General features: G+C 36.5%; 1 non-coding gene across 1 annotated transcript; it reads right to left on the bottom strand.

Annotated features, from left to right (window-relative positions):
* Positions 1–3,789: 3,789 nt before the first annotated feature.
* LOC126818794 (uncharacterized) lies at positions 3,790–23,389 on the bottom strand. Its single transcript, XR_008787967.1, has 9 exons — positions 23,207–23,389; positions 21,907–22,000; positions 20,980–21,041; positions 20,300–20,393; positions 19,858–19,919; positions 12,941–13,037; positions 8,209–8,373; positions 5,688–5,749; positions 3,790–3,975 (listed from the first exon to the last, which is right to left on the bottom strand). It is a non-coding gene; the product is annotated as an uncharacterized LOC126818794 (transcript).
* Between the last annotated feature and the right edge of the window lie 1,339 nt (positions 23,390–24,728).

The raw sequence follows: 24,728 nt of genomic DNA, 5'->3' as shown, positions 1-24,728 counted from the left end.
ATGACGAAGGGTGGGTGTAGGGTGTGAGGTGTTTATGTGTGTGCGTGTGTGTGGTGGTTCGGGGGGGGGGGGGATATAAAGATTTAATTGTTATATTGTTTATTTTCCCCAGTAAGGAAAAGTAAAGTTACCAATGTTTTTTAGAGTTCAATGATTCAACTAAAAGATTCATATGCGGTTACAATTCAAAACGACATGAGGCCAACAGGGACCAATTAGACACAAAATGTCTAGCATGAATTTCTTATTACAAGGTATTTTATCATTATATAACAAAAGAGAAATGGTTCCTCGGGGCTTTTACATCATCATTCTGTGTAAAGTGATGCCTATATATCTAAAATGAAATCAATTAAAACCTAAGATAAGATCAATCCATTACCAATACAGATAGGTGAAAGCTTTTATAAAAGGGTATATAACTATAGGTAAAGGTCACCGGATGATAAGTATAGATCATATCATTGACCTGTCATTCCATATTAGTGTCTGGGACAATGAAATGTCTCCTATACGGAATGTTTCAGTTAGCTTACAACAATAACAATTAGTATTTTTCTATATTATTAAATCTGTTGTTTACTGTAAACAACAAATCGGTTGATATGGGGAAAGTATCCGTGTGCGTGCATTGTGTTTTGGTAACGTTTAATAACTGTTACATGGAACTTGGTAGTTACGATGGATCTATTTTATTAGCTCCGAGGGCTTATGTGACATGTCATACTTATGGTGTGATCGTTGGAATACATTTTGCAAACTCTTAAACATTTAAATGATAATTTAATAGGTACATGTGTGTTTCATTGGGTTGCGGTGGTGCTTAAAGGGACATTATGTAAGATTTAGATAAAGAGCTAGTTGTTCTTGCTATAATATTTCGAGAATAGATAATGCAAAATGAATATATTGAAAATTTTATACAAATTACTTTATTTTGAGACAAATTATCAATGTTTGTAGTTTTGACAAGATGTGTGCATTGATCGCAACCCCCGTACTGGTCATTCGAGTCTTAGCCTCGACTCTCCATTTTTAAATCAAATCATTAAATGGACGAACCATTCTAATCTACTTATAATCGGAGCCATCCAATGGCATCGAGAATTGATTATGGTCTTGTCATGTTAATAGATGTCTAATTAATATAATATTTAGGACCCAAACAAAGACCTGCAACAGGCAGATTTAGCTCTTACATAATGCATGTTTAATTAAGTTTGAAAGATAATTTTAATTCAGTGGTGCATATCAAAGTTGATCAAATGATGTTGATTGGCTACAAAATGGTGCGAGCGGGGCGAAGTTCCGTGGGGGAAAAATTTAGACACTTTCGAACATTTTCGACATCTTATAAACTAATATTGGTGGATAAACCATTTTTTTTAAAATTACGTTGATCGGCTTCCAAGGAAGGAGTAAGGCAGCTTCATCTTTAAAGAGCAAAATTTTGATATTTTAAGCTAGTGAAGGAATTTTTATTGATTAATAATTCAATAATTGGGTGCACTGAATAATTCAATGGCAATTAACCATCTAGCATTTCGTATCAGCTTATTGAATTATAATGTAAGAAGCTGGTGTATGCATGGTAGTTTTATAATGTGCATATTATACTAGATACGTATAAAGTGTTAAACTTCCTGTAGGTTTGGAATTAACGTTCACGGTTTATAAGCCTATAACTAAAGGGGGTAAATTAGAAGATAATTCGTTTCGTTTGATTTCTAATAGTGTACTACAACGCAATTGAAAGAAACCAAATTGTATTTTAATGTATATTGGATTGTGTTAGCGATCCTATATGTAGGCCTATATGCATTTAGATTTAAGAAAAATAATTAAAACTGACAGAAATTATTTTTTGTTTGTTCATTTAAATCAATAAATTATATTACTTGATAATTTCTTTGGAAACTACTGTGCATCATTTAGAATAAACACATGGGCACAATTCCATAAAATAATAATTACTGTGTATTGTTGAGCGACGTTTCGACTAGGATCCTATAGTCTTTTCTATGAGAGTTATTGTTGCTTGGTGATTTTATCACTCGCTTGATAAAGACTTGCGAATGATAATTAACAGTAATTATATTTCGTGGAATTTTGTCTTGAAATACTATCAAGCAATGATTACAGAATCCTATAAATTGAAACGTCGGTAAGTAATTAACAGTAATTGTATTCCATAGAATCGTGTCCTGTATATTAGCAATTAACATTAATATAAGTGTCATTGAAATTATTTATCATTTAGACTACAATTGCTAATAGGGTATATATTTCATCAATTATTCGATACGTATCCATTTTTGTTATAAACGGAACTGGGTTCCAGTTGAAAGATCATGTTTATGATCCCTCGACTAAATGATGAATATATTATAACTTTTACAATTAACTGGACTTCGACAGCCGAAATGAATTGTACATAAATCTATGTCGAGATATCCACAATGATTGATAGCTTATAGCTTAAAATTACATTTATTATTCAATTTGAAGCTTACGAAAAGAAGCTATAGATTTGGTGAACAACGACAACCTCACCGAATCTTGACAGTAAAGCCCACCCTGCTGGAATAGTATAGTCTGGTGTTAAAATGACAACGCCTCGTGGATTTGTGTCACAAATAAAATCGTCGATTTCGTTGGATTTCATTATGTTGATTTGTTTTGTTGACGTCTGTATAATCACAGTAAGAGAAAACTAAATCTAAAATTAGTAAATAAACTGATCTCTGCTTAAATATACATGAGTTGACCCTATAAAGTTTTGAAAATTTCATTCAAATTACTTTATTCTGAGCGAAGTTTTAAGTCTTGAAAAGGAATAGGCATGTAGATGGAAACTCCATTGCCATAATTATCAACGCTATCAACGCTATCAACCATAGCATAGCGTTTATTATCGATATGTAGACCACTGTCCAGCCCACTCAATATCTAAGCCACCCGATGGTCTACAGTATTGATTATTGGTTTGTCATGTGAATAAATGTCTAAATAATCTATATAAATACAATCAAAGATGTCTGTGTGTATGTTCGCCCATCACGCTTGTGTCACCGCGATCCACTCCGCATATGTGGTATCAAATTAACCAGCATGACCCCGTGAATGCTTTAGGCCATCGACTTAGGTGCCCGGGCGAACTGGGTCTATTCCACGGGCGAATAACGCTTCGTCGCCGCTCTCCACCACCCCTATATGTGGTATCAAATTAACCATAATGATCCCGTAAATGTTCTAGGCCTTCGAATTTGGGACCCCGGACGAATTTTGGACACGGGCGAATTGGGCCCCGGGAGAATCAGGGCCCTGGGCGAACTAGGCCCCGGGCGAATTTGGGTCCCAGACGAAGCCGGGTATCCTGCTAGTACTTTATATAACATTTGAAGACAGACACGCTCGGCAATAGGCAAGTTTAATCTTCGAAACAAATAATTAATCGTTTTGTGCCATCCCTGATAGAAACAAAACATTAAATCAACTTTAAATCAACTCCATTCAATTTTTACCGAAATGAAAGAGGAATTTTTCCTGTAAGTTTGTTGAGGGGAAAATTAACACAACAGGAAATAATAATTATAATGCTTCCTGAAATACTATATAAATTATAGCTGTACTTTAGAGATACGATAATAGATTACACTAATTTAACATTCAAACATTTAAACGGTATTCGTCCAGAATACCGTAGAAATTAATCAGTACAAAACCCGTTGTTGGATTTGAATAAAATATTTATTTAATTCCCAAATTATACATAAAGTGATTCACAAATCAACATGTAATATCTTTGTTAGTAACTGATTGTTATTATACAAAATGAATGGAATAAGGTTTAATGGGCTTGGTTATTTGGTTTAGAAACACAAGTTCCGCTGTGGTAATCAAGGCTATATCCGTAAGCACATTGACTGCATTCGTAGGCGTTTTTGCACTTAACACAATAGGGAATGGTGCATTCTGAAATAAACAGACACAATAATTAGCACAATTTATACAAGTTAGATCATTATCAATCATCAATAACTATTGGGTCACTAAATTGCGGAAGTCGACTACGATTAAAAGCAAATACCAAGTTTAAAACTGTTTCCGGATAACAACTATTAGTGAAGATATGAAAATTATTATAATTCCTCGCCCACTCTTAGTGCTCTATTAACTTTCAGGATAATGGTCATTAATAGCAATATCCATTTCAAATTGAACCCTGAACAAATCACAGTCTAGCTTGATACCGGTTTGCTTTGAAGATATAATATGGTTAATATGATTGTTTGTGCTGTATTCGTGTACGTTTTGTTCCATCATTTGCTAAGCAATTGGTTTGCATTGTACACAGAATTATAGCAACATTACTAAGTACAGAAAAGCAAAGTAATCATTATCTAAATAATCTTAATGTTAACGAATCAACTGATCTGGTGTTTTAGAAATGCAAGACCACTACAATGAATAATTTCCCAGAGAAATGTGAAGGGTATCAATATATGGTGGTATTGCAGGACTAAAATCGGTGCTTTGTTTAATACCCTGCACGGTTTGATGATGATGATGATGATGATGATGATGATGATGATGACGACGACGATGATACTGGAAAAATACTAGTACCAAATAAATACATAAGCTTTAATGGGGTCGTTTTAACAATATCGTACAAAAACGTGAAACTTCAATTTTTGCGGCTCTAACTTTTCTCACCACTTTTCTACCACAGATGGAGCAGCATGTGGCAACCTCTTGCTCAACAGCATGCATGTATGAGGTTCACCATGGAAGTCTATGGTCTATATTTACGACTCTGAAGTGAAGATATGTCTCCATTAATTATGAGTTGATTTGAATTAAATTAATGTCGATGCAAATAATAAACACTGGCTTCAAGTACATATTTTTTAGTTCTGTTCATTTTATGTGCTCTTTAATATATAATTTTGTGCGCATCAACCGCTTTACTTGCGAGAAATATTTTAATATAGCCAGAAGCAGGGCCACTTTGACATGTCTCTCTGTCATGATATTATTTATATAACACCGACTGAGAAATGGTGGTAATTGGTACTGTTTTAAATATGGATAGCGACAACGTATGATTATACACTGACGTGAACGTATCCGAAAGATTTATGCATTAATCAGTTCACAGTAATTTCAGTAATTTAAAGTTGCGATCAGAAATATTTGACTGGTCTAACAATGTTTGTATATCGAAGAAGTGGTGGTAATTTTACTGTTTTACATAAGGATAGCGACAACGTAATTATACTCTAATGCCTGGCTTTTACGTGGGCTACGAATCGCCCCGAATAATGGAGAATCGGGATTAACTATAAAGCAGTTATGAATAGTGTACGAAAGAGGTACGATAATTCGGAAAAAGTTTGGATTCGGGGCGATTCGGGGCATTTGTAGCCCACGTGAAAGCCGGCATTAGTAGACCCTGCCATAGGGAATATTTGTCTGACCTACCGCTGTTAAGTCAGTCAGTCAGTAGGGCTTAACGCCCGCTTCCACCTAGGGTGATATCGCGTCCAAATCGCTGTTTGTAGATGTGAGATTAAATAGTCTGACATCCACTCGTACCACTGAACCATTTATCAACGCAAATGACTACTATCAAGACAAGAGATAGTAATATATCAGCTTAGTTTATTTGTATAGTGACTTACCGTTACAAGCACCGTAATGACAGTAGTAACCAGATCCACATTCTTTTGTACACACAGAGTTACTGCAAATATCATATTGCATATTAAAAAAACATATATTGTACACATAGATTACCCTGGCTTTAGACAGCTGTGGATTTCTATTAACCCTTAGGTTATCATCGTTAACCATTCATCGATTTACTCATTTAGGGTCAACATTTTTTCTGACACAGATTTTGAATTCTCATGAAGGATAATTATAATATCGGATTGGATTCTTTTTTTAGTTATTGTATGCTCGGGTGTTTACAATGTCACTAAAATAGTTACATTTTGTGATAAACGATCGTTAACGAACAGTCTGGTTTCCAGGCTATATTAACCACATCAAGGTCCATTTGGTACTATAATGAAATAGAACGGGATTTAACGTCCTACTTTCCTGCACCGACTGAGCTAATGAAAATGTGCGTGCGCCATACAATGTGCTATGGGGGGGGACTTTTCCCCGGACCTACTCTTATTTCGAATTCCAACTCTCGAGGATTCTTTTAGGTGCACACCAATGTGTACACGGAACCTCAGATTTTCGTCCCACCCGAAAGACTAGACGCTGTCCTTTTTAGACCCTCTGCCCTGCACCACTGACATGAGGTAACCAATTTGTGCTGAGTTAATTGCATCAAGGCGCCATGTTGCCTGTCGTCATTCCGTTCTAAATGCGCACGTTTGCGTTAAGATATTGCTATTCTGAAGCCGTGTTGTCATATTCCATGTCCACGTAGTGCATGGTGATAAATGGAATATCTTGAAAAAACTTTAAAATACCAATATCATAACGCAAACGTACGCATTTAAAACGAAATATCGACATACAACATAGCGCGTTGATAAAATTAACACTGCATAGACTGTCTTTTCGGGGTAAAATTATCGCAACGATTACAATATGTAGACTTATTATTACCCGTTTAATATTGCGATATCTTTCGCGCTATTGACCCCTATATGCTTCCATACCTTAGACTTCACAATAACTGTTTAACGCACCTTTTTATAATAACAATATCTTAAGAATCGGAGCATAAATCAAACGCCGAACATGTAATTCTGAAAACAATTATGGACTGATTCCTTAATGGAAAACCATTATTTCCACAGTGTGCGTCATAGATCCATTTAACGTTCATATCAAACTATGTTTCATCGTGCAAAAAGGTTGAATGATTTAATGCTTGGTACGTCTCTGTATTGGATGTAATCAATCCAGCTGTCATAATGTCTTTACTCTAGATGACGCAATCGGTGTTTTGTGATATGAGATGCCTCTGGAAGACTGCGAACCGACGAATCCGATATTTTTAAGTATTGAGAAAAATGCGTTTGAAAAATGCGCTCTGTTGTTATCTCTGTGGGCATCAAATAATAACATTTATTTGTGATTCAAAATTTCATACACATAGAGCAGGACACGGAACGCTATTTACATGACCACAGAGAAACGTGACGAAAGTATCACTGGAAAAGGGGGAAACTAGACTGGAAAATCTCGGGGAATGTTCTCGGCCATCATCGGGATCGAGCCCAAGGCATCATGGCCAGTAAACATCGGACCACGGTGTCTAAATTATATAAATAGTCTAGAGCCATTTCTGCATCAGGCTTGTATATTGTTTAGGGGGGTTGGATGGTCGAATGGTTAGCACGTTCGTGCTGTATCATACGACCTGTCATTGAGTCAACTGGCGTGGTTTCGAATCTCCGGTTGTACGCCTGTCCAACCTCGTGGGTTTTCTCTGGGTCCTCCGGTTTCCTCCCACTGCTAAAGACCCCTACGCGCAAGCGAATTATTTAAAATAAAATTAAACCATATGTTAGTCCCGAAATGACCTAGTTTGTGTCGAGTGGACGTTAAACCCCATCTCTCTCTCTCTCTCTCTTGTATATTGTTTACTGTTATGATCATGAAAAGGTCAGATTATTACAGAATGTCTACCATTGTGTCTGTCGTTGATATCGTAGTTCAATCAACGCTACACAATGGCGGTTACGTTAAAATTTATAGACTGGCAAAAACTTCCAACGATATGATGTTTTTGGTAAGCAGGTTGCAATCGAAGAAACTGTATTAAGTACGAATCGCGACATTTTGAGTCCACAATTTTGATTTTTGTTTCAGAACAACCGAAAGTAACGATTTTCAAAGTTAGTTGAATAACAATAAGACAGAGAGAAATGGAGGTTTAACGTCATCTCGACACAAACTAGGTCATTTCGGGATTAACACATGGTTCAATCTTATTTCAATATTTCGATTGCGTGTAGAGGTATGGACAGGCGACCATACTCCTTATCACGTACAAGCGGGGAATCGAAACCACGTCATTTGACTCAATGACAGACCTTAATATGATCTAACACGCACCATTCTCCCCGCCCCTTCCCCTGAATAACAGTGTATGGCCCTAGAGTTATGTTTAATTATTCATAACAGAATCTTAACCCGCTGTATGATAAATTATTATGCATTTAAACTTACAGGTAGCCATTATTATAGAATGTTTTCTTGCAGTAACCATAATGACATTGATGACAAGCATAGGAACTGGTACAATGTTTACAGCCTACTGGACAATTCTGGCATACACCATCATGCGCATTACAGTATTGCTTGTTTCCACAATCTTGTACACAACTTGTTACTCTGAAGAAAAAAAATAACACCAGGAATTTGTTATCATTGATTATAACAATAATATGTTTGACACAGGTCTGAAATATTTTCCCAATAAAACGATTCTTGTTGGATTCGTTATGGACTCGAAAAGTGGGATTCCATCAGATTAAAGTGAATGTGTGCTATTTAAAGTAGCTAAGTCTTTAACCCAATATCATCCAAAGTCTTCAAAATTGAAAACACGAATTTGTTGTCAATTTATTGTGATCTTACCGGGAAAAGATGGGCTTCTGATATCCAATATTTAAGACAAAATAAACATTTTACCATTGGTACACGAATCGTGTAAGATAATGCGTTTCAGCGTCATTTGTAACAAGGGACTCGAAGAATGCGACTAGACATATTCCACACTCCATGTCAAACGGTAATGCCATATTATTATCTGGAAAGCATGCGCAATAAATACTATCGGTGTAGACAGGAATAACAAGACGCTTTAGATTGCTATTCGATTGAGACTTCTGGCGTATTTCGCCGAACATAACTGATTTGAAATTAGAGTAAAAACGGAAACGATTGAATGTAAATCAACATTCATATTACATTATTATTATATGCGTTGCGACCCATTTGTGTCAATTTCTAGGTTCCAAATACTAGCGATTTAGCTCCCTTAAGTAATCTACAATATTATAAGTCTAATTAATAGAAAACGTGAGTTTTCAATGATATACCTGTTTGAATGAAATGGGGTTTAACGTCCTACTTTTCTGCACCTACGAGGCTAAAGGCGACGGTTCAATATATCTAATATATGAAGTATGACATATTATTTATTCTATATATTTCAGACATCCACCCAAACTCATTCACCGCACAAACTTAAATGACTAAACAAAATATTCCAAATTACAAAAAATGGGGAAAAGTTTAAGTAGGGGTAGCGGGAAATCGTCGAACATAGATTATATGATATGATTGAAACAGAAGAATGCTTCTAACGAATCATACAAAAACACATTTATTTAGCTGTAATTGTTTGTTTTATTCGTTAAAACTCGTTTGATTAGTCAAATGTCATGGAAGTGATTAAGACTCGTGGTATTTTTCAGAAGAAATAGCCTTTATTTTGTGAAAACATGTAGTTCACATTTTATAAAAATCTAATCATTATGCGCTATACGGTTTTGGTGTTCCTAATGCAACAGGGGAAATTTACAGCTTTTAAATTTGGCGTTGAGGATTTCATCCATAAAACTATTCATGCATTAGTCTTACGTTTAGGTAAAAGAATTTGTTAATGGATATTAAAGTTTTTATTTGTAATCTATTCCATTAACGCTACCACAAAATGAAAATTGCAAGTTGTTTTTTTTTTGTCTACCCTGATACCGAAGCTAGTATGTTCTTGAGGGAGCTTCTAATGGCAACTTGAACCTTAAAAAATATAAAGTATCCTAGTGAGATAAATGGATTCAACGTCCAAGTCATGGGATTAAAAGTAGTCTTTTTTTAAAATAAAAAAAAATAATATAATTCGCTTACATAAAAATCTTTAGAAGTAGATGGGACTCATAGAGCCTTGAGAAAACCAACGAGGTTTAACAAGGTGATCCTACACTTTGTCACGGACAAGCGTGGGATCAGACCCTCGATACTTACATGAATGTCAGACATTATTACATAGCACGTGTTTATCATTCAACATCCCCAATTATTGGAGAGGTCTGTATTTAAGACAATAACGCGCGAATCCATGTAATATTGCTTAGAATATAAGGACTAAAGTGCTTGCCCCCATAACAGATTTTTATTACGTTGAAATATGGAGTCATTGGTTGTGAAATATCAAACTCGAGGGCTAACTATTTCCATAACAACTAGTTATCCGCTACACAAATATATATATTACATAAGTTTATTTTTCTTACGCAATAAATTCTTTAAGCCCACGGTCGTAATCCAAAAGCCGAACACTCATGCAAATTTTCTTAAAGGCTCAATACCACTCTTGTTGTAACTGAATAGTATGTCCTAATCTTTATTCTTGTCAACAAATTGTACTATTTTACAATATTCCAATTAATTAATGATACAAATTTCATCTTAACACACCTAATTTAAAAAATTGGAAAAATTCAACTAAATGATTTGAAAAGCCTGACGTAAAGCTTTTCAAATGTGACTTGGATTTAAAAATATTTTTGACCCCTTTGGACAAGTAAAATAGGATTTAATGGATAATTTACACAACAGTAGGACACTTAACACATCCAGTACTTAGAATAAGGCTATTTTTTATTTTCTGGAGCTGTCAAGCCAGCAAGAGTGTTATTGTCCCTTTAAGATCCCAAATTGTTTAATCATGGAGTATTACTATTAACAGATACTGTTGAAAATAATTGACAAGATGATAATTAAGGGGAAGGTGGGTTGAGTTAAAATTTCAAAACGATCCAACATCACCAGCGCCTGTCCAACCTCGTGGGTTTTCTCCGGGTCCTCCGGTTTCCTCCCACTGCTAAAGACCCCTATGCGCAAGCGAATTATTGAAATAAAATTAAACCATATGTTAGTCCCGAAATGACCTAGTTTGTGTCGAGTGGACGTTAAACCCCATTTCTCTCTCTCTCTCAACATCACCAGTAGTTTCGACATTTTTATCGAGAAGTTGTATAACCGCCATATTTACGATCAATATACGGACACCTTAATGAAAGTAATGTGGGCGTTTAGAAAAAGTAATCAGTCCAATATTCATTAAGTCACATAGATTAAACCGGTTTAGTTTTCTTTCAAATCAATCAATTTCATATTTATGTTGAAATAGGTAACCTTGTGACACGCAATCTGGTTTTATATAACGTATATTTACTAGTATATGTTACAATCGAATGCTGAAAATTGATTAGATATCCACGAAAAATGACTTCTTTCCACGCACATAATTTTGTAAGAATCTTGATCATTCGACTTACTTCGTGGATTGTCGGGTTTGTTGGACAGAGATTAAGAAACATGTTATGTTGAAGATGTTTAAAGAGGTAAAATATATGATGGGTATTAGCGTCTTAGTTTTCTGCATCAATTGAGATAATGAAGACGGGCATGATTGGCTTTAGCGTCCTAGTTTTCTGCACCAATCGAGATAATGAAGACGGGCATCTACCATGCTGTGGGGATATTTTGCCCGGACAGCAGCGATCTACTCCAACTGTCAAGGCTTCTTTTACATGCACGCCAAATTTAACACGAGACCTCGGTTTTCGTCCCATCTAAACGAATATGCATTGTTCTTTGTCGGATTCCCCGTCCTACACAAGTAACTTTGGAAAACCCCGAGCTACTTTGTCGGCCAACACCGGGATCGAATACGTCACGTCCTGGTTTGTGAATCAGAACCCTACTTTTGCATTTACATCTCTAGGCTGGGGTCTGTGCTTGGTGAATTATCATATGGCCCCACAGATTATCGGTACCCTCCCATTTCGACTACAGCTTATAACAACAGATTATATTGTCGGGTGGTTTTATTATCCCTACTTATATACCCTCTCCATTGCTAAAATAGATTCTTTCATAAAAACATTCTATTTCGACTATAGCTTATAACAACAGATTATAAAAACAATATCGAAACCCAAAAAAAAATGACAACGTAATATATATAGAAATCGTATAAAATAAGAAGGCCTAAAAAGTATTCTATATGGAGAGAAAACAAGGAAATAATTAAAAAGTAATTTACATATAGATAGAAACCCCAAAACCCAAAAGTAATTTATATAGGTAGAAAAGCAAACAATATTAAAACGTATTTGAGCAAGTTCTTCAGTGCAAATGAATTGTACAGGTTTCGTTTCTTCTCGTGAAAGTTTTATGGGACTACTTTTAAATTTGATTTAATCTTCATTGTCTGTGGCGGTGGTTGTGGTTTGAAACATTTCGAATGTATATATCAATAGTCGTACATTTTTAAGTGTAAGTTGCCGTTACACAATTCCAATGAATACATTCGCCGCGCTCATTATTTCTTCTATACAAATATCCACCCAGTAAGACTTGCGGCTTATCTCTCTGAGAAACTACAAATTGTCCTTTAACCCACGAAGTTCCACCATATACACATAAAACAATATTAATAAATAAATAAACACAGTACAATAAAGTACAATATTTCTACTTTCGATGTCTTGAAATTAAAACTAAACACAATATTTATTAAAAAAAACAATTCTAATGATAGTGAACTCGAAGAGGGAATGTACAAAATTTGAAACTATTCATCTCATATCGCTACGCAAGTATTAAACTCAATTTATGTTGCACCCAATGATCTACCTTGCACTCGATTTGTTTTAAAAGTCTATATCAAAACTATCCGTCCAATAAGTAGTGACGAATATCGTGCAACAGGCAAGATATACTGCTTTGTATTTGAGGACTTCCACAATTTGTGCTGTACCCTACTTATACTAACGGCGCTATTTTTCTAAAACAAATAACCAAGAAAAGAATGAAAATGTCATCTACGTCACAGATCCATCCTCAGTAAAAAAAAATAATATCATTAATGACTAAAGTCACTTACTTGACTCCATTGTGGTCTTCTTCTTTCAGACAATAATCATGTTCACATTTATTGCATTGAAATTTGTTGCTACATTTAGAACAGCCATAAGCACAACCTAAAGAGAAAAAAAATGATTATAATATCTTCATGAGGTAATTTATCTCATCTGGAGACGGAAAATCAAAGTATCATCTAATTACAGCACGAACAATCGCCCACGAAACCATACCCAGCATCTAAAGATGGGTCTACTTCCGCAGTATATAATAAAGGATCAAACATTATGTTTAAGCTTGATGGCTAGTTTGCTTCTATTTAAGTTATAATTAGTGTTACTATATTTAAACTCCGTCTTCATTATTCCGGTTGGTGCAGGAAAGTAGGACGTTAAACCGAATTTAATCATCAGTGATATTATCAGAAATTGTTGAAGTTTGATTGAATTTGTTTTTTCACTATAGTCTGAACCAGGGGCCTGTTTCACGAAATTATAACTAAGATAAAAATCCAAATTTTTGTAATTTGAATGGATAATATTAGACTGATTTTAGTTCTTAGCCAACCAAAATTGAAGTATCTACTAAAATTTGGATTTCATCTTTAATTAAGATTTCGAGAAACAGGAACCAGGCATATAAATTTCAAGCAGGTCAGATGATCATTTTTATCGATAGAGAGCTCTCAAAACTTTACAAAGTGATCAAGAGTCATAGCTATAGAAATAATTAATGAAAATTGTTAAAAAATCAAAAGTATAGCCTTCTTCGTTTCACTTATTCAAACAATGCACATGAAGCAATTCGGTAGAATTTTACTATTTTAAACAATGCAATTGAATTTCAAGCAGATCTGACTATAACCTTTATCGCCAGAGTATTCACAATATTCTACAAAGAAAGCATGGACCATAACTCCGGAATTATTGACATTCAACGGGATTCCTCCTTTCAGGTACATTTCATGCATATCGGTGAATACCTTTGTCGTTAGAGCGTTTGCAAGATTCTGAAAAGTGATCAAGGGTGATAACTATGTGGGTTATTATTGTAAATTGAGTAAAATCATTTGGATTCTTCGACTGGATGAGTGGAAAAACCAAACATGTTGCACACAGTACTGAAAAATGGTAGCAGATGTTCAGATATTATTAGCACGTTCTGCCTTGTACATGACAGCTACTATTGCAAGGTTATATGGGTTTTTTTAAACTAAACTAAGAAAAAGTTGCATATTGGACAGAAAACAAACTCGAGGTTGATCCGGGTTGATAATATGCAACATAATCACCCTATACGGACCCTCTCCCCAGTAAGTTTGGTATCACAGACGCTGCACTGCCTTGGCTAAATTCCTATTTACAAAATCGATGGTGTAAATAGGTAAGACGACAGTTATCACCACCAGTGCTATTAAAACATGGTGTGCTCTATACTGCATCTATATCTAACATCATTGACAGTTATCACTGGATCATCACGCATATGCAAATGGGGGATCACGTGGCTAAGTGGGTAAGACGCTAGCTCGCTAGCCTGGAGGTCGGGTGTTCGATCCCTGCATTGGCCGAGAAAGTTCATCAAGATTTTCCGGCGTGGTTCTCCCTTGTCAGTGATGCAGGACGGAGGGGCTGACAAGGAAAGCTGTCTAGTCGTTCGGATGGGACGAAAAACCGAGGTCCCGTGTACACATTGGCGTACACGTAAAAGATCCCTTGGCAGTTGGAATTCGATATAAGAGTAGGCCGTAGTGCCGCTGTCCGGGCAAAATTTCCCTCATAGCACACTGTATGGCGTATGCCCGTCTTCATTAGCCCAGGTTAGGAGCAGAAAAGTAGGACGTTAAACTCCATTTCATTTCATTTCATTTCATATGCAGATGGCACTCAGATAATTGGGAGTTTTGAGCCATCGGCATCTTTGCAGAAATTTGAAAAAAATAACGGCATGTACCAAATCAATAAAGTTTGAATACGCTGAAACTTAATGATGACAAAACTGGGGCGGTTTTAATAGGCACTAAACATCAGCGGTCGAACAACCCAATACGATCGGAGACTCAGATATAGCTTTCCCCTATTCAGTCAGAAACCTTGGAGTAGTCGTGGATAGAGATGAGAAAACAAACTAACCATCTATGCAAAATTTGCTATCTCCATCTTCGGGCTATACGTAAAGTTCGACACCTGATAAGTCGTGAAACTGCTCAAACATTTAGTTCGTGCCTTGGTCGTTTCCAGACTTGGTTATTGTAATGGTTTGCAGTGGGGTATTTCACAAAATCTATTAAACAAGCTACAATGTCTCCAAAATTCTGAAAGGACTGCAATGGTTCCCTGTCAAATTGCGCATTGAATATAATTTACTATGTACAGTGTTTAAATATGTCAACGATTCATCCCCTTAATACCTTCAAGAACTGATACACAATTACATTCCTACACGCGACCTCAGTTCAATAAACCAACTGAGACTTTACAATCGAGGCTAGAATATGAAGACCTTCGGGTACAGGTCATATTCCCATGCTGCAGCATTACTCTGGAGAGAGAGAAAAATGGGGTTTAAAGTCCACTCGACACAGACCAGGTCATTTCGGGACCAGCATATGGTTTAATTTTATTTCAACAATTCACTTGCGCGTAGGAGTCTTTAGCAGTGGGAGGAAAACGGAGGACATTGGGAAAACCCGCGAGGTTGGACAGGCGACCTTACTCCTTGTACAACAGACTTTATGATACAGCGCGCACACGCTAACCATTCAGCCATCCACCCCCACCCACCACCCCATTACTCTGGAACGTAATTAATATTGATATAAGACGATCTGATAATCTCGGAACTTTTAAATCAAAACTGAAAATATTTCATTTCCACTCAATACTGCAACCGAACAATGATAAGCTTCATGCTATCTCCAAGCGCCTTGGGTATTTTTATGGATAAGCTATGCTATACAAAAACTTATTATTATAACCGTATAATGTGTTAACATCTCAAATATATAAAGATAGGTTGACAGGTTACAAAATACACGTCTACAAAGAACTAAGTCGTCCCTGAAGTCTATATAGGATGTCACTTTTTTTTTCTTTAGTAAGTAATGGTGACATTTATTAGACATTAATACTGATCAAGGCCAATAACGCATGATGTAATTACCAAAAATAGTTGAGAATTAAAACGTTTTTTCGCCTCATGAACATAGCCACTGTGTATAATTCCAATTCAATCGGATAATAAATTTAGCCTCCAGAGCGTCTACAAGCAATTGCGGACGATGGACTGCAAGACCGCCAGCCGAAGAACAGTTAACGACAATGTAACCACATTCCAATAGTAGAAAAACGTCTAGCCATAACTCAAGCCAGTTCTGATGAATTTCAAAACCCAAAACCTCTCAGTAGCAATTATAATAGCAATTATGGAGAGGTGGCATGAATTGTTCTACAAAGACTGTTTAAAACTGCCAGCTTTCATTCCTATCGTCTGAGTTAAAATGTCAGTTACCTTCAATAATGTTACACGCTCTATACAACTTGTATGGCGAGAGGACTTCATTGATAAAAATAAAGTATTACAGATTTAGATTCATTCTTTTATCTAATCCCATCTCTACATAAATATCTCTCCGGGATTATTAATTTATATTTAGTAACATACTGTTAAATACGTCTATTCCTAAGATACATTCTAAAGTAGATGAAATTAATATTTTGAAAAAAAAAACGGTAGTGGGAGAATCAATCTCGTTAGTCTGTACAGGATTATTATTGGAGAGTAATTCAGGCCCAAGGCGATTCTACACCTACAATTAATTTAATATTTTACAATATACTTATAAAAACGTAGACAAAAACATACTCGACAAAAATTGTTTTTCAAGTTTTATTTCTCGGTCAGATGGACTCGATTAGAACAACGCAGTTTTCGTGTCAAGCTGGATTCTTGTTTATATGTACGGTAGCCTATTGGTGTCATTCGTTAATTTATACCTTTTTCTGATAATTTACCTCATATGAGAAAGATTCACCCTACAATACAGTGAACGAGGGTTTCGCAAAAAAAAAGACCTATGGTAAATAAAAAAAAAAACCTAAAAAAACAATAAACCTTTTCTGAGCGGTGTAAACCTTTTCTCCGTGGTGTAAACCTTTTCTCCGTGGTGTAAACCTTTTCTTCGTGGTGTAAACCTTTTCTAAACGGTAGAAACCTTTCTCTACGGTGTAAACCTTTTTCTAGTAAACGTTTTCACCACGGAGAAAAATTACTAGAAAGGGGCATAAATGGCACCAACAGGCCACCGTAATTATGAATAGCAAATTGATTTATTTCTTGGCAACAATTTCTAAAAACATTGAAATGGGGTTTAACATCTTACTGTTCTGGACTAATGAAGGGAGATATGCATCATGTAGTGTGCTATGAGGGAAATTTTGCCCGGACAGCGGCACTTTGGCCTACTCTATGCGTTGTCCCTTCAATACTTTCTTGGCTGAAAATAAGTACTAATAATCTCTTAAACACGTGATAGCATTTCTCACAGCTATAGCTATCTATATTGTATTTTTGTTCTGCAGGTGGGCGGGGTTTCCCAGTTCAGTTTTGCACAACGGAAGACCTGGCAAGGAACCGTGTTTAGTCGATGGGATGGGAAGAAACGCCGAGGCGTGCACGAAAAATGGGCCTCTTCAAAATAATAATAGGCCGTGGCGCCCCTGTCCGTCCAAAATCGCCTCCGCATTGTGTGGTGTATGACATGGCGTATGTCCGTCTTAATTCTCAGTCAACGATAAACCCCAATTAGCATGGCAGTGACAAACAAATGAAAATGAAATGAAATGGGGTTTTACGCTCTACTGCTCTGCTCCTACTGGGCTAATGAAGGCGGTCATACGCTATGCAGCGTGCTATGTGGGAAGTTTTGCCCAGACAACGGCGTTACGGCTTATTCTTTTTTTTTCGAATTCGAACCGTCTAAAGTTCTTTTACATGCAGCCGATCTTTACACGGGACCCACGGTTTTTCGTCCCATCCGAACGACTATACGTTGTCCCTTGCAAGAACCTCCGTTATACACCACTGACAATGGGGAAACCACGCCGAAAACCTCGATGGACACCAGGTTATAGAGCCGCCGTGGCTCCCCGAACAAAATAAGATTCTGCATTATATACATATTATATGCGTCCCATTATATCTCCTACAATTATCCTCGAGGAAGTCTAACATATGTATGACCTGGCAGAATTTGAATGGGTTCTTCTGGACACATAAATGGATATCCTCCCACATGTCTGTTTTATCCAAGGGGTTGGGTGTCCCAGTGGTTAACGCGTGCGCGTTGCATTCATTATAAGGTCTGTCATTGAGTCAAGTTACGTGGTATCGATTCCTCGCTTGCACGTGACAACGAGTAGGATCGCATGTCCAACCTCGTGGATTTTCGCCGGGTTTTCCGGCTTCGTCCCACTGCTAAAGACGCCTATGCCCAAGCGAATTAATGAAATAAAATTGAGCCATATGCTAGTCCCAAAATGAGCGAGTTTGTGTCGCGTGGACGTTAAACACTATTTCTCTCTTTCTCTGTCTAATCCAATGTTTAATTTAATCGATATTAGTGGCATCGTGTATGTGGAGTGGTATAAGGGAGACAATTACCAATTTTAATTCACTGCACTGCACAGATATCTGTATATCTAAATCAGTAGCTTTGGTGCAATGTTTGGGTTAATCTTGTACGTTGACAACACATTTTAATCTTCTGATATACGCATGTAAATTTAGCCTTATAGATTAATTTGTATAATAGCGATAGCCATTCGTATTTTGAAAAAATAAGTCAAATCGCGCACAAAAAGCCATAAATTTGTCCAAAGAGGGTTACACAAATGTGGCAGGCAAACTTATTGATCAAATATTATGAAAAACAGAGGTATATAACAATCTTACTTTCTTAATGCGATGCATTGATGCCGATATAGTACTCAAGGGTCTGTTTATCAAATTTAATTAAGTTAGGTTTCCTTCAAGGTAATTAGATGGGTGGACATGGTTGGCCAACATTAACCAAATACTGTTTTGACGTGTATATATTTTATCGTTATATTTTATAATTGGTTGATAAAGACCAGAGACGCCTAGTCGAAACGTCGCTTATTAAAGCGACATTAGGTAAGGTCAGATAAAGAGCTAACAGTTCTCGCTATAAGAGTTAAAATTAGATAATGAAAAGAGAATATGCTGAATATTGCAGTCAAATTACTTCACTCTGAGCCTAGTCTAGGCTCGACTGTCATTACTACCGTTGTTACGATAATAAACAAAGTCTCGATTATCCATTTCTACGGTAACCGCATCGACCACAAAACGTATTTAAATCTACTTATATCGCAGCCATCCGATGGCATCGAGAGTTGAATATGATCTGGGTAAGTTAATTAATGTCTAATTAATAATTTATATAACATTCCAGGCCTTAAAGGCGCAATACCACTCTTGTTGTAACTGAATAATATGTCCCAATCTTTATTCTGGTCAACAAATTGTACTATTTTACAATATTACAATTAATTGATGATACAAATTTCATCTTAACACACCTAATTTAAAAAATTGGAAAAATTCAACTAAATGATTTGAAAAGCCTGGCGTAAAGCTTTTCAAATGTGACTTGGATTTAAAAATATTTTTGAACCCTTTGGACAAGTAAAATAGTATTTAATGGATAATTTACACAACAGGTAGGACACTAACACATCTAGTACTTAGAATAAGGCTATTTTTTATTTTCTGGAGCTGTCAAGCCAGCAAGAGTGTTATTGTCCCTTTAAGAAAGACCTGCAAAAGGCAGATTTAGCTCTTGCATAATGCATGTTTAATAAAAGGTAATTAGTATTCCATAGAAATGTGACCTATATATTTATGTAAGAAACTTACTTGTACATCTTCCCTTTGAACAGAATGAACCTTTATCACAATCTAGAACACACTTTGGCTGACTGAAGTATACAATGTATATGGATGATGTTTTGTGTCAAACGGCACATCATACTAATAGAATAATTGATATACAGGTATTTGACCATGTCTCGATTATTTATCTTATCGTTACACTCTTAAATGGCCGCGGTGTTCTAATCTATTTAAAATTGGAGCCACCCGATGCCCCAGAAATTTGATTATGGGCTTGTCATGTTAATAAACGTTTAAATAATAATTTATATATAACATATGAAACCCTGTAACAAACCTGTAATATAGGCAGATTTAACCCATACATTATTCATCTTTATTAACTGGCCACGGTAAATACGGTACAAATTTAGTCCATTACAATATTTGAAATTAGTAAAAAAAACCTACATATAGATATACTCACCTAAATCCATAAGCACTTGTTTCTTTCAAACACAACCCTGTTCCACAAACGGCACAACCAGCTTTATCACAGAATGCGCAGCCAGCTTCACAATCTGTTACAAATAATAAATGATGGTCTTTTAATAAAAGAGTCCTAATTATATATATAAAAAAAACATTCCAGCCTTGTATACATACATGCTGAATATCGTTATTATCATAAAAAAACAACCGAATGTCGAGGCGGGGGGGGGGGTGTAGTGAGGGATGCAAATGCGTCCCGTGAAGTAATTGGCGTGCAGGTACAGATCCCTTGGCAGTTGAAATTCGATTTTAGAGCAGACCGTAGCGCCGCTGTCAGGGCTAAATTTCCGTCATAGCAGAACAGTAGGTGTTAAACCCTTTTCAATTGTTCAAACTTATTGAAATGTTTCACTACAATACATTGATTGGATTACGTGTTTGGGTGTTGGTGTGGTTGTGTGTATAAAACGAAGGACGAAGACCTACACCCCTGAAATGAAGACGTCAAACATACCCGAGAATAAAGACCTTAATACGTTTATTTAATTTGATCTGAATATTTCGAGTCTTTAAGTTTTCGGTCCTTATTTTATTTTATATACATCCGAAGTTGGGGTTCTAAAAGCTTTCATACTTTAAAATATATGATATATAGATATTTTGTAATCCACTTACCCTGGCATGTACCATCATTACAGTACCTCCCCTGTCCACAGCTTTGTGTACATACATTAACCCTATGTAGGTAGAAACAGATCAAGTTATGATATATACAGATTCAATTATATGTTGGAGAAACAATCCATAAACTGGATTTTACTTTGTATGTGAAAAATCAACCAAAGCGCTAAAAGTACACATATTAGTGATTTTAGTTATACAGGCTACAGTTAGTCGGTGTCCATATAATAAATGAGCCACATTGGCTTTAGTTCACTAATCAGGAAGTTCCGGGTTTGATCCCGGTGTTGACTGAGAAAATTCCTCAGGGTGGGTGGGGTGAGGGTTCTTGCAGGGAACAGAGTCTATCTATATAGTAGTTCGGAACTTCGGATGGTGATGAAAACCCGACTCTCTGTGTACACGTTATCGTCCCCGTAAAAGAACCCTTGAAATAAGAGTAGACCTTAACGCCGCTGTCCAGGAAAACTTTCATTCATATCACAATGCACGCCCGTCTTGATTGCAGAACAGTAGGACGTTAAACCCCACCTCATTACATTGCCATATAATAAACTGTAGAATGAAAGTGTCGCAAAATCCGAAATCTAAACCGATAAGAATTGTCCTTAGAAATCGAAGTTTCCTCTTGCTCTTAAATGTCATGTCATATAGGCCTAATATTTCCTACAAAACAGTGGTGTATGCTCGTCGTGCAGAAAGGTACATTTATAGCGAAGAGTAAAATGGTTAGGTCTTGTGATTCCAAACTCACAATGTTCTTCCTTTTCCAGACGACAAGAATACACAAAAATTGGTTCTTTTTTCGTGAACTTGATTATAGAGAAAACACAAACGACTTTATACTGGAAGACAAGAGGGTAAGAAGGCACGAAGGGGTACTTATCGGCTTCCATGCCTTATCCATAAATTTAAACTTACAGTTTATTGTTGACAATAGCTTGCTGTAAACAAAATCCATATTGACACTGTAAACAGTCATCGTGTTTACAATATGCGCATCCAGTAGAACATTCTATAAATATGAAAAATGTTTATAGACAAAACACACCAGTAGAACATTCTATAAAACATGTACAGTTACAGACAAACATACTACACTGTAAAATCCAGTACAACATTCTGTAAACAACGTGTACAGGTACAAAACATACCATAATGTAAATGTCAGAAGAAAAAAACCATTGGAATTCATTCCACCCAAATCATATTTAAGATACTTATACTTGCGAACTAAACTTATTAAAACCTTTAAAAAGTTTTATGGGCGTCATATTGACTTGATTGGTAAATATAACATGTCTCTCTCGGCTATTATTCTAGATATATTTAATTGACGCGTATACAATCTCCCTGATTATATCTGTCTACTACATCGTTAACACTGTTCATCACGTGCATTTTGCATACCGATAGTCTATTGGTCAATCACGCTATTTTACCGAGATTTCGCCTAATAGTTTGGATGCAGCTATGGCGGGTGTGGCGCCAGGCAGGGTAAGCTTACTCTTCCGGACACCTTTTACCACTGTTTGTCGTGTATTTTGTACACGGTGAACAGTCCATATGCTGATTACACTATTTTGCCTTATTACACTATTTTGCCTATACCGTTTTTTTAGGACTTCGAATTTTGTCTAATGGTTTGGATTGTTCGTACTTGGTTTTATTTTATTATGCTTTTTTCTTGAACATAACTTGGAATTCCATGGTCATGATCCTATAGATTTGGTAGAAATGTCAATCTGATTAATATACAGATCTATATTTCGTTTCGGTTTTTTATATTTTCGATGGCCTACACTACATGAAGTAAAGACAAGTAAAACGAAATTTTGAACTATAAAAACGAAACGAAATAGGATCTGTGTTTTAACCAGATTGTAGAAATGTTGGACATTAAACCCCCGTTCTATTTTAATTCTATTTCTAAATTTTGTCATTTTCAAATCTATCAAATTTAACGATAAATATGATCTCCAACCACATCAATGGCATCTGAATTTTTGTATTTGGTGTTAGCATATTATGTCAAGCCTCCCCAGCATCACGGCACTTTCCCCAGCGGCGTACCACTCTCTGTAGGCCAGGGGTTATAACTTCTGCAGTGATCGAGAGGGGTTATGCCCAAAGCGATAGAGACCCAAACTGAATATATGTTCATAAAACCTGGTAGGATAATTTAACCCATTAGAATTAAAATATAACATAATATACTTACGCGTTGATTGGGCGCCGCTGTATGATTGTGCAAACACTGCGGATGTGAGACTTGAACACACGAGGAAGGTGGCAAAAATCTGGACTTTCATGATCGTTGAAGTTCAAAATGATAACCTGTAGATTGTCACTGTAACCCAACCTCTTACTTTTATACTTAGCTTTAAAATAATAAAATGTTTCAATAAATATCAGAATTTATATACAAGATTGATCTCATGTGGATTTGCTAAATATGCTGACTTATGAATTGAACTTTTTGTTCTTAAAGTTTTCAATTTTAAACGTTTTCTGATTTTTAAATACCATTGTTGACACTAGTAACATGTTAAGATTTAAAGGCGAATTAGAAACCGCTGGGTTTATGTTCGTGGTGTAATGTTTTATTGTGTGTCTTATTCGACTACCAATAATTTGGTTTATGGTGACACGGACTTTTAATGTCATGTCAAATGTCATTGAAAAGCAAATAAAATGAAATGAAATGGGGTTTAACGTCCTACTGTTCTGCTCCGACTGAGCTAATGAAGACGGGCATAGGTCATACAGTGTGCCATGGGGGGGGGGGTGCCCTGAACGCGGAGCTACGGCCTACTCTTATATCGAATTCCAATGGCCATCCGAACGACTAGGCGTATAGGCAGCTGTCCTTGTCAGTCTTGCGCCACTTAAAGGCCCGGTCACACTGCACTTACGGATGCAAAGAGGATGTAAAACGGGGGAAAAATGTGCCATCCGTTTGAAAACGCCATGCATCCATTGTGTACTCATTTCATACGTGTTTCATACGCTCTATCCATCGAGCATCCGTTCACTTTGATTTCATCCGCGCAAAAAGTTTTGAGCTGCACAAAACTTTTATAACGGATGAACTTTCTGCCGTGTACGATGTAAATGCGCGACATATACGAGCACCAAACGTTCCATGTCCGTTATCATCCGTTAAACGTCCACTGTATCCTCTCTGCATCCTCTGGGCATCCTCGCAGCTCACATCCGCTCCAGCTGAAAACGGAAAGAGGGAGGAAAAATAAGGTACATGGAACGTCTATACATCGTTAGTAGCACGGAAATAGAAAAGATGTAAGCATATACATCTCGTATATAAAGTTTTCAAAACGGACAAAGCGTTTGTATCTGGGATGTATCTGGTATATTGAAGGATATGTCTGGAGTTTGTCTAACCACTTCGGAGCTGTCTTCCACTTCCATCCGCTTTCATCCGCTAGGCTTCCGATGAACATCCATTTAACATCCCCGCTACATACTTCCCACGTTCGTTCTTTTCCGTTCTGTTTTCGCAAATTTTCGTCAATTTTGTCCATTTCTGGAGCGGATGAAAACGGACGTAGCCATCCCCGAAATTTTGCTCGTCCGCTGTGTCCTTTTTGCATACGTTTTGTGTCCATCGGCCACTGGGACCGGGCCTTAAAGGGTAACCCACGCCGAAAAATCCCAATGAACTTTCTCGGCCAACACCGCTATTAAACCTGATTCTGAAATAAATCCAAGTAGGTACATGT

Source organism: Patella vulgata, chromosome 4, assembly GCF_932274485.2.
Source record: "Patella vulgata chromosome 4, xgPatVulg1.2, whole genome shotgun sequence".
In the NCBI taxonomy this organism is placed as follows: Eukaryota; Metazoa; Mollusca; class Gastropoda; family Patellidae; genus Patella; species Patella vulgata.
Note: the sequence above shows the minus strand (reverse complement) of the source record. Positions and strands in the feature narration are given on the sequence as shown.